Source organism: Scatophagus argus, chromosome 18 (assembly GCF_020382885.2).
Source record: "Scatophagus argus isolate fScaArg1 chromosome 18, fScaArg1.pri, whole genome shotgun sequence".
Classification (NCBI taxonomy): domain Eukaryota; kingdom Metazoa; phylum Chordata; class Actinopteri; family Scatophagidae; genus Scatophagus; species Scatophagus argus.
The window spans coordinates 19,477,058-19,492,991 of NC_058510.1; the positions used below are offsets into that span (position 1 = coordinate 19,477,058).

The 15,934-nt window shown below is 41.2% G+C and overlaps 1 long non-coding RNA gene across 1 annotated transcript; it reads right to left on the reverse strand.

Moving 5' to 3' along the window:
• Positions 1-9,304: 9,304 nt before the first annotated feature.
• Positions 9,305-15,647, reverse strand: LOC124049908. The gene is made up of 5 exons (XR_006841500.1): positions 14,453-15,647; positions 14,263-14,331; positions 13,482-13,555; positions 9,533-9,612; positions 9,305-9,411 (listed from the first exon to the last, which is right to left on the reverse strand). It is a non-coding gene; the product is annotated as an uncharacterized LOC124049908 (long non-coding RNA).
• Positions 15,648-15,934: the final 287 nt, after the last annotated feature.

Genomic DNA, 15,934 nt, shown 5'->3' on the forward strand with positions numbered 1-15,934 from the left:
CCTCAGCAGCAGTGACTTTATAACCTTTTGTAACAACAAGATTTTAAACATTAGAGACAAAATTCAACACCTATTGACCTCAGCTGGTACTGATATAACATCAAACACTGGTGCCTTAGAAACAACAGTAGAAACAGATAATCATCTTGACTGCTTTTCTCCTATTGACCCTCATCAGCTATATTCACTTATATATTCATCCAAGTGCAGCCATCTTGCACAAGAACTTTGCACTACTCTTTTCATTTGCACTACTCTGCCATTTGCACAATACCACCGTAAATATTATTGTCATCCCAGACATATATATTTTTTTTATTCTGGTAATTCTTATATTTATATAGTGCTGTTTTATATTTATAGTAGTTAGTATTGGTTATTGGGCTTATACCGGGACTAGGGAAACTTTTCATTTCGTTCCACCTCATGTTTCTACATGTGTGAAATGACAATAAAGCTCCTTGAATCCTTGAATCCACAACAACCAGCATGAGAGATCATATTTCTCCTGTACTGGCTTCTCTACATTGGCTAGGCCAGCCCCTAGTTATGCTGCTATAAGCTTAGACTGCCGGAGATCTCCCATGATGCACTGAGCTCCTTCTTCCTCTCCCTCTCCTTCTGCACACATTTATGTCCCATTAACACATATCACTAACTCAACCTCTTCCCTGGAGTCCTTGTGCTTTCCCTTCTCGCAGGTTCTCATGGATCGTGGTCGGACCTCCTGCTGCGGTCCTGCTCAAAACTTACTGCAATTACTCCTATTTAGTCATAATCTATTTTAATTCTATTGCTACTCTGCTGCAGCAGCTACCATTATTATTGTTACTAAAATTACTATCATAATCACCATACTTCATTGAAATTATCATTATCTACAGTTCCAATACTTCTAGTGTTATTACTGCTGCTATGCATCTCTGCTTGTGTGCTCCTTCTCTCATGCTCCATCCCCTCCCTCTCTCTCTCTCTCTTTGTCTCTCTCTCTCTCTCTCTCCCCCATTCCCCATTCCTCCTTCCCCCAGACAGCAAGGAGGCACTGAGGGGTTTTTTTTGGACTCCTGGGTGGGTTTATCATCGCAATAACTGGGCACCGAAAGGGGGTTGTCATAAATATGACCACAGAAGAGGTGAGAGAGGCAGAAAAAGACAAAGATGGTGCTCGCATCATCTGTGTAAGTACAAAGAGGATTATAAAATGGCAAAGTGATGCAGGTCACATTGTGATATACATTGTTTAATCAGTTGGTCTATGACTACTATGAGGAAGACCACGAGGCAGAAGAAGAGAAGGAGCAAGAATTAGAAAGATCTTATGACCTGCGCAAAAAGGAACCCGTGCCTTCAAGCCAACAAAGACAAGTGAGTGTTTTAATATTGTGAGCTTTCACACAAGACAATTTTTTTATTAATCTCCCTTACTCTACCCCTTCCTGATAACAGAGAGTGAGCTCTTCTGAAGAGGACAAGGTGAGCTGTTAATTTTAGTTATTCCATACATGACTTAGAGACTTAGACTTAGAGACTTAGACTTTCTTTATTTGTCATTTGGATTTTCATCACAAACGAAAATTTGGTACAGTGGCTCAAGCATAGCAGGAATTACCGACATATTCTTTTTAAAAGAAAAAAAAAAGTAAAAAATATAATATATACACACAAAAAATATGCAGTAAAAAGTACTTGAATACATACAAGATTGTTTTAAGTTTTAGATAGTTAAGATATAGAAGTTTAAGATATTATAATGGAATATTTCATGAAATTTAGGAATATATATCTTTCTCAAAACAGACACACATGTACCCCATTCTACAAAGAGTTGTGTCGTCATCCACTGTAATGCTCTGAACATGCTGAAAACTTTCAATTCATGTTTATAGCAACTTCTTCTTTTCTATAAACAGAGAAAAAGCTCCTCTGAGGACGACAGCCAAAAGGAGTGCCCCATCCTGCGAAGACAGGTGGGTCATCATCCATTGTAATGCTTCAACATATAATGCAATGGAATCATTTCATCTCAATATCTGAAACATAACAATCTTTTCTAAAAACAGAGAGAAAGCTTCTTTGAGGAGGACGGCCAAAAAGAGTGCCCCATGCTGCAAAAAGAAGTAAGATTTGTCATCACTTAATACTGAAAACACATATGGGAATCTTTCTGTACAAAGTGTGTAAAAGTATCTCTTTTCTAAAAACAGGTGCTGTGTGCAGCTGAGGTGGCTATTTCACTTGATCTTGTGACTTTAATGACACCCACAGTAAGTATGCTAAACAGTACACCAGCTCTATCAGTTAGGGGACATATGTTCAGTAACTGATAGAGCTAGTAGAAATTTGGTCTTTCCCAGTTGCCTTATTTTGTTTATATATATATATATATAGATATAGTTATATATATGTGTGTGTGTGTGTGTGTGTGTGTTTATTTATGCATGTGTCTATATACACACATTTCTTTGACCTGGGTTCTTTCTTCTTCCCACAGAAGGACAAAGTTGCAGTAAAAGTACCCTCTGGTGTAAGTGTGTTCCAATTCAAATTTAAAAATTTCACTGCAAAACTAGATGATCTAGTTTCTACCTACAGGGGCAACAATTATTTTTTTTATTTTCTGTATTCTTGCTTCTTCTCTTCTGCTATTTTCAGATCCAGCAGGCCTTTGTTAGTCCAGGTACAGCAGCGATTTTAAAATGTCCTCCACAAAAAACTTTTCCTGACCCAACCGAGAGGCAGAGCAAGCTTGAGCAGTTATTGTTTCATCAGTGAAGCCTATGTAAGTTAAAATAAGAAAAGAAAGAAAGAAGAAGAAGAAAGTGACATATTTTAAATAAACCTTTAAATAAAGGTTCCATGGGGCAAACACCATGCCAGAAGAGGTTTTCAGACAGGAGTATAGATGAAGAGGAACAAGCAGAACAAGCAAGGAGGAGGGAGGATTTAGAGGGGATGAGGAGGGAAGATGAAAGAAAAGTGGGGGACACCGAGAGTAGGGAGGGAAGCAATTTGGTTTAAGAAAGTGCCAGAAAACACATTTACTGAAATGTATGGACACACTGGAAGTTTTGTCCAAGTGTTTCAAGTGTTCAGTGTTCAATAAAACTGTTCAATGCAAAACACAAGTTTATTCCTTATTTCTTATTTTGTTGTTAAATTGCTGATCTAAACTATTCCATACATTAAAACATAATTCAAGTACAATGAGGTACCAGCTTCTGCAGCATATTTGGCTGAAGGAAGGCCAAGAAGACTTATACCTATAAAAATGGGTGTACTGAGATGTCACTTCTGTTGAAAGGCTGAGGTATAGCTGAAACTGAGGACATATGACTTGTCCATCTAACAAGACAGGAAATGACTGACCTTTGCCTGAAGTGTTAAAAAGATCAGTGAAAACCATCTTCTCAGTATGTCCTGGCTGGAACATTCAAACTTTACTTATAAGTTCCTTGATTGTAGAAAGTGCAATGTTAAACTCCAAATGACCTCAATGCTTTCAGAAGAGACTTTTGGAGACCCCAAAATTCCTGAAGTCCTGAGAAGTTATGTTCATGGTCATCTCTCTCTCTATATATATATACCAAACTGCTTAAGGCAGATGGTGGCCAATTCTGAGCCTGATTTTATAAGATAAGATAAGATTAACTTTATTGATCCTGCAGTGGGGAAATTCACTTGTGGCAGCTCACAAGGACAGAAGAGGAGTGCAAAAAGCAAAGAGGGTGCAAAAACAGTTAAAAGAATGTAGAGGTAAAATAAATTAACAATTTACAAGATAAGCAAAGAAAGACCTGCGGTAGCTCCTTCCTACACTGAGGGTGTAGCAGTCTGCCGCTGAAGGAGCTGCTCAGAGCCTCCACTGTCTGATGCAGAGGGTGACAGGTGTTGTCCATGATGGATGTCAGCTTGGCTAACATCCTCCTCTCACCCACCTGCGCCAACAATTTTGTGCATTAAAAGGAGGTTGTCACTTTTGAGCTTCGCTGACGAAGAAAAAGACTGATCCCCGATGCAGAGCGTTAAGGGCAGGCAGGCGAGGCAGAGGTCCAAGCAACAGTCTTTATTTAATAATAACAAAAAACCAACTCAGAAAGGCACACTCTCACCATGGCAGAAGAACAACAATAAACTGTGGCAAAAAGCATGGCAAACGAAACGTGGCAAACGAAACCTGGCATGACATGGAGTAAACGCAGACGCTCTGACAAAGGTGACTGGGAAGACAAGGACTAAATAGACATGACAACGAGACACAGGTGACACACATCAGGAGGGAGAAAGCAATCAGGAAAACCAAAAGCAAAGTTACAAGAAAACCGGACACACAGGGGAAGTGAAGCTTTTCAAAATAAAACAGGACATGACAAAAACCTTGAACATAAGTCATATTAATACTCACATTCCTCGAGACACCGGCCGAGGAGGTGGAGTTGCCGCCATTTTTGACCCAAACCTATCATTTAGTCCAAAGCCCAAAGTCAACTACCATTCATTCGAAAGCCTTATTCTTACTCTCTCACACCCTACCTGGAAAACAATACAACCAATTTTTATTGTTGCAGTGTACCGCGCTCCTGGCCCATACTCTGAATTTTTACTGGAATTTCCAGAGTTCCTATCGAGTCTGGTCCTTAAAACTAATAAAATTATTATTATGGGTGATTTCAACATCCATGTGGACGATAGTAATGATAGCCTTCGCGCAGCATTTATCTCTCTCTTAGATTCAATTGGCTTCTGTCAGTGTGTACATGAACCCACTCACTGCTTCAATCACACTCTTGACCTTGTTCTGACATGTGGTATAGATGTAGAAAATTTAACTGTCTCTGAACAAAATCCTCTTCTGTCTGACCATTGTTTAATAACGTTTGAGTTTATACTATTTGATTTCATACCACCAAGAAAAAACTCCTACACTAGATACCTGTCTGATAGTGCTGTGGCTAAATTTAAAGAAACAGTTCTATTGTCATTAACTTCAGTATCATGTCCCCATACGAGTGAACAATACAATAATCCCTCTGAAATCGACCATTTCGTGAACAGTGCTGCAAGTTTACTAAGGACAACTTTAGACTCTGTTGCTCCGCTAAAAAAGAAACTCATTAAGCAAAAGAAACTTGCACCCTGGTATAATACAGAGGTTCGCAAATTAAAGAAAAATGTGCAAAAACTTGAGAGGAAATGGCGTTCCTCCAAACTCATTGAATCTCGCTCAATCTGGCAAGACAGTCTTAGATTATATAGGAAGGCCCTACGGACTACCAGAGCAGCCTATTACTCAAAATTAATTGAGGATAACAAGCATAATCCCAGGTTTCTCTTCAGCACTGTAGCCAGGCTGACAGAGAGCCATAATGCTATCGAGCCTTGTATCCCTGTGACCCTCAGCAGCAATGACTTTATAACCTTTTTTAACGACAAGATCTTAAACATTAGAGACAAAATTCAGCACCTACTGACCTCAGCTGGTACTAATGTAACATCAAACATTAGTGTCTTAGAACCAACAATAGAAACAGATAATCATCTTGACTGCTTTTCACCCATCGATCCACATCAGCTATACTCACTCGTATATTCATCCAAGCCAACAACATGCCTCTTAGACCCCATCCCTACCAACCTTCTCAAAGAAGCTTTACCCTTACTTAGCACCTGTCTATTAGACATGATCAATCTGTCCCTGATAACAGGCTATGTACCTCAGTCCTTTAAAATAGCTGTAGTCAAACCTCTCCTTAAAAAACACACACTTGATCCAGAGGTTTTAAGCAACTATAGACCAATATCTAATCTTCCATTTCTTTCCAAGATCCTTGAAAGAACAGTCGCCAATCAGCTATGTGACTTTCTTCAAAATAATAACTTATTTGAAACTTTTCAATCTGGCTTTAGAGCTCATCATAGCACAGAAACAGCATTGGTCAAAGTCACAAATGACCTCCTCCTGGCATCAGACAAGGGATTTATCTCTGTCCTTGTACTGTTAGACCTTAGTGCTGCATTTGACACCATTGACCACTCTATATTACTGCACAGATTGGAACACTTAATTGGCATCAAAGGAACTGCTTTAAGCTGGTTTCAGTCTTATTTATCAGATCGATTTCAGTTTGTTCATGTTAATGATACATCGTCCACACTCACAAAAGTTAGTCATGGAGTTCCCCAAGGTTCTGTCCTTGGGCCAATATTATTCAGCCTGTATATGCTCCCCATTGGTGATATTATTAGGAAACACTCCATACATTTTCATCGTTATGCGGATGACACACAATTGTACTTAGCAATGAAACCAGATGAAATAAATCAGCTAGTCAAGCTTCAGGCTTGTCTTAAAGACATAAAAACCTGGATGACCAGCAACTTCCTACTTCTAAATTCAGACAAAACTGAAGTTATTGTTCTGGGCCCCGAACACCTTAGGAATAAATTATGCAGTGATATTGCATTGATAGATGGCTTAGCCGTGGCCTCAAGCTCCACTGTAAGAAATTTAGGAGTTATCTTTGACCAGGACATGTCCTTTAACTCACACATAGCAAATATTTCAAAGACTGCATTCTTTCACCTCCGCAATATCGCAAAGATTAGGCACATCCTGAGTCAGAAAGATGCAGAAAAATTAGTCCATGCATTCATTACCTCTAGACTGGATTACTGTAACTCCCTGCTATCAGGCTGCCCCAGTAAATCCATAAAGACTCTTCAGTTAATCCAGAACGCTGCAGCACGACTACTGACAAGAACCAGCATGAGAGACCATATTTCTCCTGTTCTGGCTTCTCTACATTGGCTACCTGTAAAATTCAGGATAGATTTTAAAATTCTCCTCCTCACTTATAAAGCCCTGAACGGTCAGGCACCATCCTATCTTGAAGAGTTAATAGTACCCTATTATCCCACCAGAACTTTGCGTTCCCAAAATGCAGGGCTACTTGTGGTTCCTAGAGTCCTCAAAAGTAGACTGGGAACCAGAGCCTTTAGTTATCAAGCTCCTCTACTATGGAACCATCTTCCGGTTTCGGTCCGGGAGGCGGACACCCTCTCTATATTTAAGAGTAGACTAAAAACTTTCCTCTTTGATAAAGCTTATAGTTAGGGCTGGCCTAGGCCGGCCCCTAGTTATGCTGCTATAGGCTTAGACTGCCGGGGGCCCTCCCATGATGCACTGAGCTCTTTCTTCTTTCTTCCTCTCCCTCTCCTTCTGCACACATTCACGTCCCATTAATGCATATTACTAACTCAACTTCTTCCCTGGAGTCCTTGTGCTTTCTTGTCCTGCAGATTCCTAGCGATCATGACTGGACCTCCTGCTGCGGTCCTGCTGTCGTCCTGCTCAAAACCTACTGCAATTACTACTGTTTAGTCATAATCTGATTTAAATCTGTTACGACTCAGTACAGCTACTACCACTGTTGTTACTACCATTGTTATCAAAATCACCATAATACCTTCTGTATACTTCAATGTCATTATCATTATCTACATTCCGATACTTCTGGTATTATTACTGCTGCTATGCATCTGTGCTTGTGTGCTCCTTCTCTCACACCCCACCCCCTCTGCCTCTCTCCCTTGCTCTCTCTCTCGCTTTCCTGCTCTCTCTCTCTCTCTCTCTCTCTCTCTCTCAACCCAACCGGTCAAGGCAGATGGCCGCCCATCTTGAGACGGGGTCTGCTCCGAGGTTTCTGCCTTCTAAAAGGCAGTTTTTCCTCGCCACTGTCGCCAAGTGCTTGCTCAAGGGGGAATGTTGGGCTCTCTCTATTTTACAATTTAATTCAAGAGTTTGGTCTAGACCTGCTCAAATTGGAAAGTGTCATGAGATAACTTTTGTTGTGAATTGGCGCTATATAAATAAACTGAATTGAATTGAATTGAAACAAGACACACATGGACCATGACACAAGGACTCAAAAACCAAAAGACAGAGAACCAAAACGTGACATAAACCTGAACTTAAAACATGAAAAACATATGAGACTCAAACATAAAACATGGAAACACAAGAAACGTGACACATGGATTCAAAAACCAAAGGACAGAAAACCAGGACGTGACTGAAACCTGAACTTAAAACATGAAAAACACATGGGAGACAAACATGGAACATGGCACGTGGACTATCAAAAAACAAAGTGTAACCAAAAAAACAGGCATGACAGAGGTATTTCTTCACCACTGTCACTTGGGTCTCTGTAAATAATAGTATAAAGAGTATGGTCTAGACCTGCTCCATATGTAAAGTGTCTTGAGATACTATTTGCTGTGAATTGGCTCAAATAAAATTGACTTCACTTGTTTTGGGACTATTTACACCTTGTGTTCGTTGAAGGGCTAACCTTTGTCAACATACAACTTCAGTGGCATTTGGCCATGGCTTTTCTGTAATCAAATTTTGTCTTGGATGTCTTTGGCCTCAGTCATTATTGCCTTGTGGGGCAGTCGTGGATCAGCGGTTAGGGTGTCGGACCCGTAACCGGTGGATCGCTGGTTCGATTCCCCGTCCCGGTGTCCATGGCTGAGTTACCCTTGAGTAAGGTACCTAACCCCCACTGCTCCCCGGGCGCTGCACGCGGTCGCCCACTGCCCCGGGTTTGCTGTGTGTGTGTGTGCACGTCACTTGGGTGGGTTAAATGCAGAGAACAAATTTCGTTGGAGTGAGTTCCCTCCAATGACAAAATATGTCACTTTCACTTTCATACTTTGTGTTCAGTCACTGGATGTTGCAGTTCAGTGATCTCCCCATCTTGCTTTGTCACCACCATCATGTTGCTCTCAACCAGGTCTTTCCCATTTAGAAGCTTGTAAGGAGATGTTGGGGTTTTTACTGAGTACATCTCAGTATGAAACCCAACATCTCAGTATGAGACCCTTTGTACAAGTAAAAGGGCCTTTACAGACGGGTGTTGAGATGTTGGGTTCATAACACCCAACATCTCCATATTGTACTTGGAATCACCCAACATCTCAATGCTGTTTCCTGACCTGTTACCCTAACTCTACAAGAAAGGTTTTAAAGTCTTGCTAAGTTTGTCTAAAATGTATTACCATTTACTCTTAAAAAACATAAGTCCACATGTTTGAAATGTCTTTGTTTTATTTGAACATTAAAAAACAGAACTGTAAACAAACACATTGTTTTCTTTATCAAAACCAGTCTGAATTCTGTTTGTCCTCGAGGGTGTGGCAGTTGCATATCCCGGTCCTCTTTTGTGACTCAGTCTTATCTTTTTGACTGTTACACAAGCCAGCATCTTTGAAATGTCTCCATTTTATTTGAACATTAACAAAAGTACTGTCAACAAACACATTGTTTTCTTTATCAAAAACAGTATGAATTCTGTTTGTCCTCGAGGGTGTGGCAGTTGGTTGTCCTGATCCAGTCTGCAATATTTTGGGCTGTGGCACAAAAATGAAACAGCAACATTTAGGGCATGTGTCAAATCTCTGATTTTAGCTTTCATTATCTAATTTGGTGTGAGATAAACCATAGCCAATTCATGTACTACATAATACTCACCTTTGGTCCACTGCAGGTGCTCACACAAAGTTCAATGCATCTATATTCCTCAGCTGTTGTTCAATCCAGGACCACAGCTCCTAAAGATAAAAAGTTGATTATTTCTTTTTTTATTATTGAAGGCACACATGCAGAAATTGGCTTTTTACTCTCACTAACATCCTGTTGCTGAAGTTTTCACCACTAGTACATACATCGGGTTGAGTCTAACACACTGAAATGTAAAGCAAATCACTGATTTCTAGTCCTCAACACCAAGAACACTCAAGATTTTCTTTTCCACATTATGAAACTTAGTTACATCAGGTTTCTTTAACCCTCTAAACAGCAGCGCATTGTAAGGAAACATGACACCCTCTTTCCTATTGGTGAAAAATGCATGATTTCAACCAGTCAGATTATGTGTATGGCAACCCATTTGGTTGCTAAGGAAAAGCTGTGGGAGAAACGGCGGCTAATGAGAGATAGTGATAGCAATAGCAACAGCGATAGCGAGTTTTGATATGTGAGACATTTATGACGTTTGTGACATTGTTTGGAGTGTATGGTTAGTGAGTAGTGAGTGTGTTTAGTGTATAGTTTAGGCGACTACTGAATGTGGAGCAGGCAGCGCAGCTCTTCTTTGAGCTGGGAGGTGCAGAGTGAGACGCGGAGCCAGAGCCTGAGCCAGAAAGTGAAGACTTTGACGACAAAGAAGATGATCCCTCTTTTGTTTTGGAAGAGGAAAGAGAGAACGAGGAGCCACCGATGTGCGCACAGAGTGCTACTCGGAGGTCTGCACAGAGGAAGGGACGGCTTGGCACACCCACCAGGTCCAGATGTCCGCTGACTCTGGCAGCAGAGCCACGCCTCCTCTCTGGGCCTTGGAAGACAAAGGAAGATGCTGACACTGCCCCATCTGTAAGCAGGTTTCAACCATGAAGAACCACCAGGAGTCCAGGTGGAGACACTTTCTCCCCAAAGTCCAAAATATCTTTTTCTGTCGTTTTTTTTTGCCATTGACACAGTTAGGACAAGCTGCTGTAACACCAACAAAAGTGCTGTAAAAAACTGGGAAATAGGGAAGAAGTACAATTGGACTGACATAGAGACAGAGGATCTACATAAGTTTTTCCGTCTTCTGATCTACATGTCGTTGGTGTCGCTGTCAAGTCTCCAAGGTTACTGGAGACAGAATCACATTTTGTCTGTGCCTCTTCTAGCCAAAGTGGTGACAAGGGACAGGTTTCGCTCCATATTTTGGAACATCCACCTCAGTGATCCTGAGGAGGATCTAGAAAACAACAGCAAGAAGGGAACACCAGGCCATGACAAACTGTTTAGAGTCAGGCCTCTTTATCATGACATTCTGAGTGCCTGCCAGGCTTATTACCACCCGAGAAGAGAGGTGGCTGTGGATGAAAGGATGGTGGCAACTAAGGCAAAAACAGGCATGACATGAAGGACAAGCCAACTAAATGGGGATGAAACTTTTTGTATTGGCTGAGTCAAACAGTGGCTACACCATCAGATTCAACATTTACACATAGTCTATAACTGCAAGTGAGCATGAACTGTCTTATGATGTTGTCATGAACCTTATACAGCCATTCTGTCTTGGCATTGGGTACCATATTTACATGGACAATTTTTACACAAGTCCCAAACTGTTCATGGACCTGGCCAGCATGAAGTTTGGAGCATGTGGCGCCTACAGTGAGAGAAGAAAAGGATGCCCCAGAGGGAGGGCAAATGCGCTCACCAAAAAATGTGAAAGAGGATCTGTGAGATGGATCAGAGAGGGCCCACTTGTTTATGTAAAATGGATGGACACACAGGAGGTGTCTGTGTGCTCCACCATCCATCCTGCATTTTCAGGAGAGACAGTGCCAAAAAGGGTGAAGAATGGAGATGGACACTGGGCTGTGAGAGACATTCCCTGTCCTACACCAATCATGGCCTACAACAAGAATATGGGTGGTGTTGACCTGTCAGGTCTGTGATCTGCCCCTCTGTCTTGTGGTGGACAGGAACTGCTTTTAAGAGTGGCACAAATAACTCGTGGTGTATTTTTTTTGTGACACCTGATTGTGTTGTAAATAGCTGTACAAAAAGGCATTTACTGCATTTTAAGATAAATTGTTGTAAATAACTTGTTTGCTAAATTTGTACATATTTTGTTGACATTTACTTGTATATAGCTGTATATTGTACTGTGTTTACTGTACCTTGTAAACTGTTAACTGTTAATATATTTTATAATTTATTTTACCTCTATATTTTTTCTGTTTTTGCACACTTTTTGCTTTTTTCACTCTTCTTCTGTTCTTGTGAGCTGCCACGACAAGTGAATTTCCCCACTGCAGGATCAATAAAGTTCATCTTATCTTAAATAACTTGTTTGCTAAATTTGTACATTTGTACATTTTGTAGAAATTTACAATTTATATTTGCATTCTAAGATATAAAAATGGTTCGTTAAACATGTTTGTTTCACGGTGAAAAATCAAACTTTTTCCCAAAACAGACAATTATATTAATTATAATGATAATTATATTATCGGGAATGAAGCACATCACAGGGATGAAGGGGAAAGACAGGCAGACATCAGGGAGCCTGGACAGAGCAAACCAGTTTAACCAGGTTTTTAACAAGTTTAGCTCACCTCCTGCCACCCCATCGACACCCCCAGCCTCCCACACACCCACACTGTCCCAAATGGCTCGACCCAACCCCCAGCATTCTCCTGCACAGCACCCCTCTATCTGCCCCTCCTCTCTCTCCCCCACCTCCTCCTCCTCCACGGAAGACATCATCAGCCAAACAGTGACTACAAGTTAGGAGGCTGCTGGAAAAAGTACATCAGCGGAAGGCTGCAGTTCCTGATGGCATCACACCTAGGATGCTGAAGACCTGTGCCAGCCAGCTGTCTCCTGTACTGGGACATCTGTACAACCTGAGCCTGGGTCAAGAGAAAGTCCCGACACTGTGGAAGACGTCCTGTCTGATTCCAGTCCCCAAGAGGTCGAGGCCATCTGACCCGGCAGACTACAGACCAGTCGCCCTCACATCTCATGTGATGAAGGTCCTGGAGAGACTGGTCTTAGCCCAGCTGAGGCCACAGGTGAGGACGTTTCTTGACCCCTTGCAATTTGCCTACCAGCCCCATTTAGGAGTCGACGATGCTGTCATCTACCTGCTGCAACGAGCCCATTTGCATTTGGATGGTGGAGTGGGGGGGCACTGTGAGGATCACATTCTTTGATTTCTCCAGTGCTTTCAAGACCATTCAACCTCTGCTACTGGGTGAGAAGCTGCGGCTGATGGGTGTTGATGATGCAAGGATCTCCTGGATTACTGACTACTTGACAGGCAGGCCACAGTTTGTCCGTCTGGGCAACATCCTATCTGATGTGGTGGTCAGTGATGTAGGAGCTCCACAGGGAACTGTGCTTTCTCCCTTCCTCTTCACCTTATAAACCACTGACTTTCAGTACAACTCTGAGTCATGTCACCTGCAGAAGTTTTATGATGACTCAGCTGTTGTCGGGTGTATTAGAGAGGGAGAGGAGGGAGAGTACAGGACACTGGTGGACAACTTTGTAGAGTGGTCCGAGCAGAATCACCTGGGACTGAATGTCAATAAGACCAAAGAGATGGTGATCGATTTCAGGAGGAAGAGGGCTCGCCTCATGCTCGCCTAGTCAAGCGAGCATGAACTGATGAAGCCTCTTGGATGAGAGGTGAAACGTCCTCAAAGACAAATAACTAAGTCCAGTTGCATTCAATTGAATTTCCTTGAGATAACCATGACCTGGATGAATGCGAATATTCACTGGCTTATCTATCTATCTATATATACACACAGGACTCGAGAGGGTTAACCACCCAAGGTCAAGCAGACAAGTCATGGCTAAGAGAACACATTCAGAACCACCACGCTACATTGACCACAATGAAGGTACTCACATTTCATCTTTGACATGGCCCTCCCCATCAGCTTTGCAGACATCAATCTCTGACACGTCCTCCTCCCTGGGTTTCTGATTGAAAAGATACATTGTGGAATTTGTGCTCTGCCTTTTGCATTTAAGGTGCTCATACAGAGAAAATGGGTAGTTTTCTTCTGCTCAAATGTCAGAATGGTTCAAGCTTTCATCAACACATTCAGTGTTTTCAGAGTAGTAAGACAGTATCTCTTCATTTTGTAACTAAAAAATCTCAAAAAAGCACACACTTACTGTGGGAAGGGATCTAGGATAAACCGTGGTGAAAACACTTGCTGTGACAAAACATGGCATGGAGACAAAACAAAAGCATAAGCAATTCCTGACATGAAGACAATGCAAAGCACTGACAAAAGGTGCTGGGGAAACAAGGACTAAATAGACAGGACAATAAGACACAGGTGCAACACATCAGGGAAAGGCAAGCAATCAAGGGGAACTAAAGCAAATATACATGAAACAGACACACAGGGGAAGTGACAAAAACCTGGAACATAATAGATAGATAGATACTTTATTGATCCTGAGGGAAATTCAGCACATGACAAGACAAACATGAAACATGAGATGAGGACTAGAAATCAAAAGACAAAACATAACCAAAACAGGGCGTGACAGATGTCATAACATAAGAACTTTATTGATCCCGCAGGAAATTGTTGAAATTTCCTGTCATTGTGTGTGAGTTAGTGTAAAATTGTAATTCATGTGCACAACATTAAAACCAGTTTACTACCACTCACCTTCTTTTCATCACAGGCACCATGCTTCCTGGATTCAATCGGCTTCCTTTTTAAAGGAGAGTACAACTCCTAAAGATAAATCATGAGATAAATCATCATTTGTTTAACTCAGGGCTCACAGAAAGATATTGGGTTTAAATATAACTGTATTTCATGTACACAGTACTAAACTCTGCTTACTAACACTCACCTTTTTTTCATGATGGGTTGTCACACAATGCTCAATGCACCCATTCCCCTCTGACTTTTCTTCCTCCAAGGAACACGGCTCCTAAAGATGAATCGTGAGATTTTGGTTTTAAGAAGATACATAGACAGAAGTGGTTTTTTTTTCCCTCAATAAAAATACCAAAATGTTTCACCATCAATACATTCAAAAGGTTCAGGTGGCCAAACTATGAACTGTATAATAAATCACTCATTTTGGTTCACATGTACCGCACAAGTTTATTGGTGTTTAGTTTAGTTTAGTTCAGACTTTTTCAGATATAATTGGCTGTTACTAACAAGGTCCTCCTGCTCAAGGCCTCATACTCAAACTCTTTGTCCTCAAACTTCAGCCCTTTGTCCATGTCCTCGTGCATGATCAGACGTCGCTTCTGGAGCGATACCGAAAATCATTATATCGATATAACTTTGTAAACATGTGAAGTGTAATGAGATGATTTCAGTTAAGAAAAGGTGCTGCTGCTTCAACATCAATAACAGTATAAGTCTGATAAAAGACCCAGCTAATTTAATCTTGAGTTATTGAACTTGGCATAGACGACTAACATACTCTTAAAATGAAAAAAAAAAATGTTGCTTAACTGTTGCTTAACATTTCCTTACCTGTACACTGCGCTGGGAGCTTTCATAAGTCCAGGCCTGTACTTTGTCACTTGTGCAACGGAATTTATGAGGAGGGAAAGTATCTTCCAATATTTCATTGCCAAATTGCTCCTCCTTCTTTTTTCGGTGGCAGTAGTAAATGACTGCAATGACAATGATGATGCCCACAACCACACTGACAACAACTGCTGCTATAGTACCGTGTTCATAATTTAAAGTCAGCTGTGATGTGACACTGAGTGTAAACTTGCAGTTGTCTGTACCAACAAGGTTTTCAACTTTGCAGAGGTAGGTTCCAGAGTCTCTCTCTGTGATTTCATCCAAATACAAATCGCCTTGTATAGTGTCAATAACAGCATTCTGAGGCAACACTTGGTTTCCGCTTGTCTTTGACCATCTGTACTTTAGAGGGGGACTACCTTCTGAGGATCTGCATCTCAGCCTCAAATCTTTTCCTACCACAGCTTCACCTGCAATGTAACACATTGGCTTACTTGGCTTCTCCATTACTGACAAGATAATGTGTTTGAACTGGATTTCATTTGCATTGGTTACCTTGCATTGGTAAGTGCCTGTATCTGTAAGCTTCACATCAGTGATTGCTATTGAAGCAATGCCATTTTGAGGATGAGGAGATGTGAAGTAGACCCTACCCTTTAAAGGATCATATAAATTATTATATGTCATGCTTCCAGTGTACCAGATAATGATCTTGTCATCTTGCTCTCTTTGTGGAGACAGAAAGTTCCACTCTATCTCAATGCGTTCCCAATTCTCAGAGGCAAGGATAAACTCGCAATTAAGGGTCACACTTGAATCTCTCCCAATATAATAGTACTTA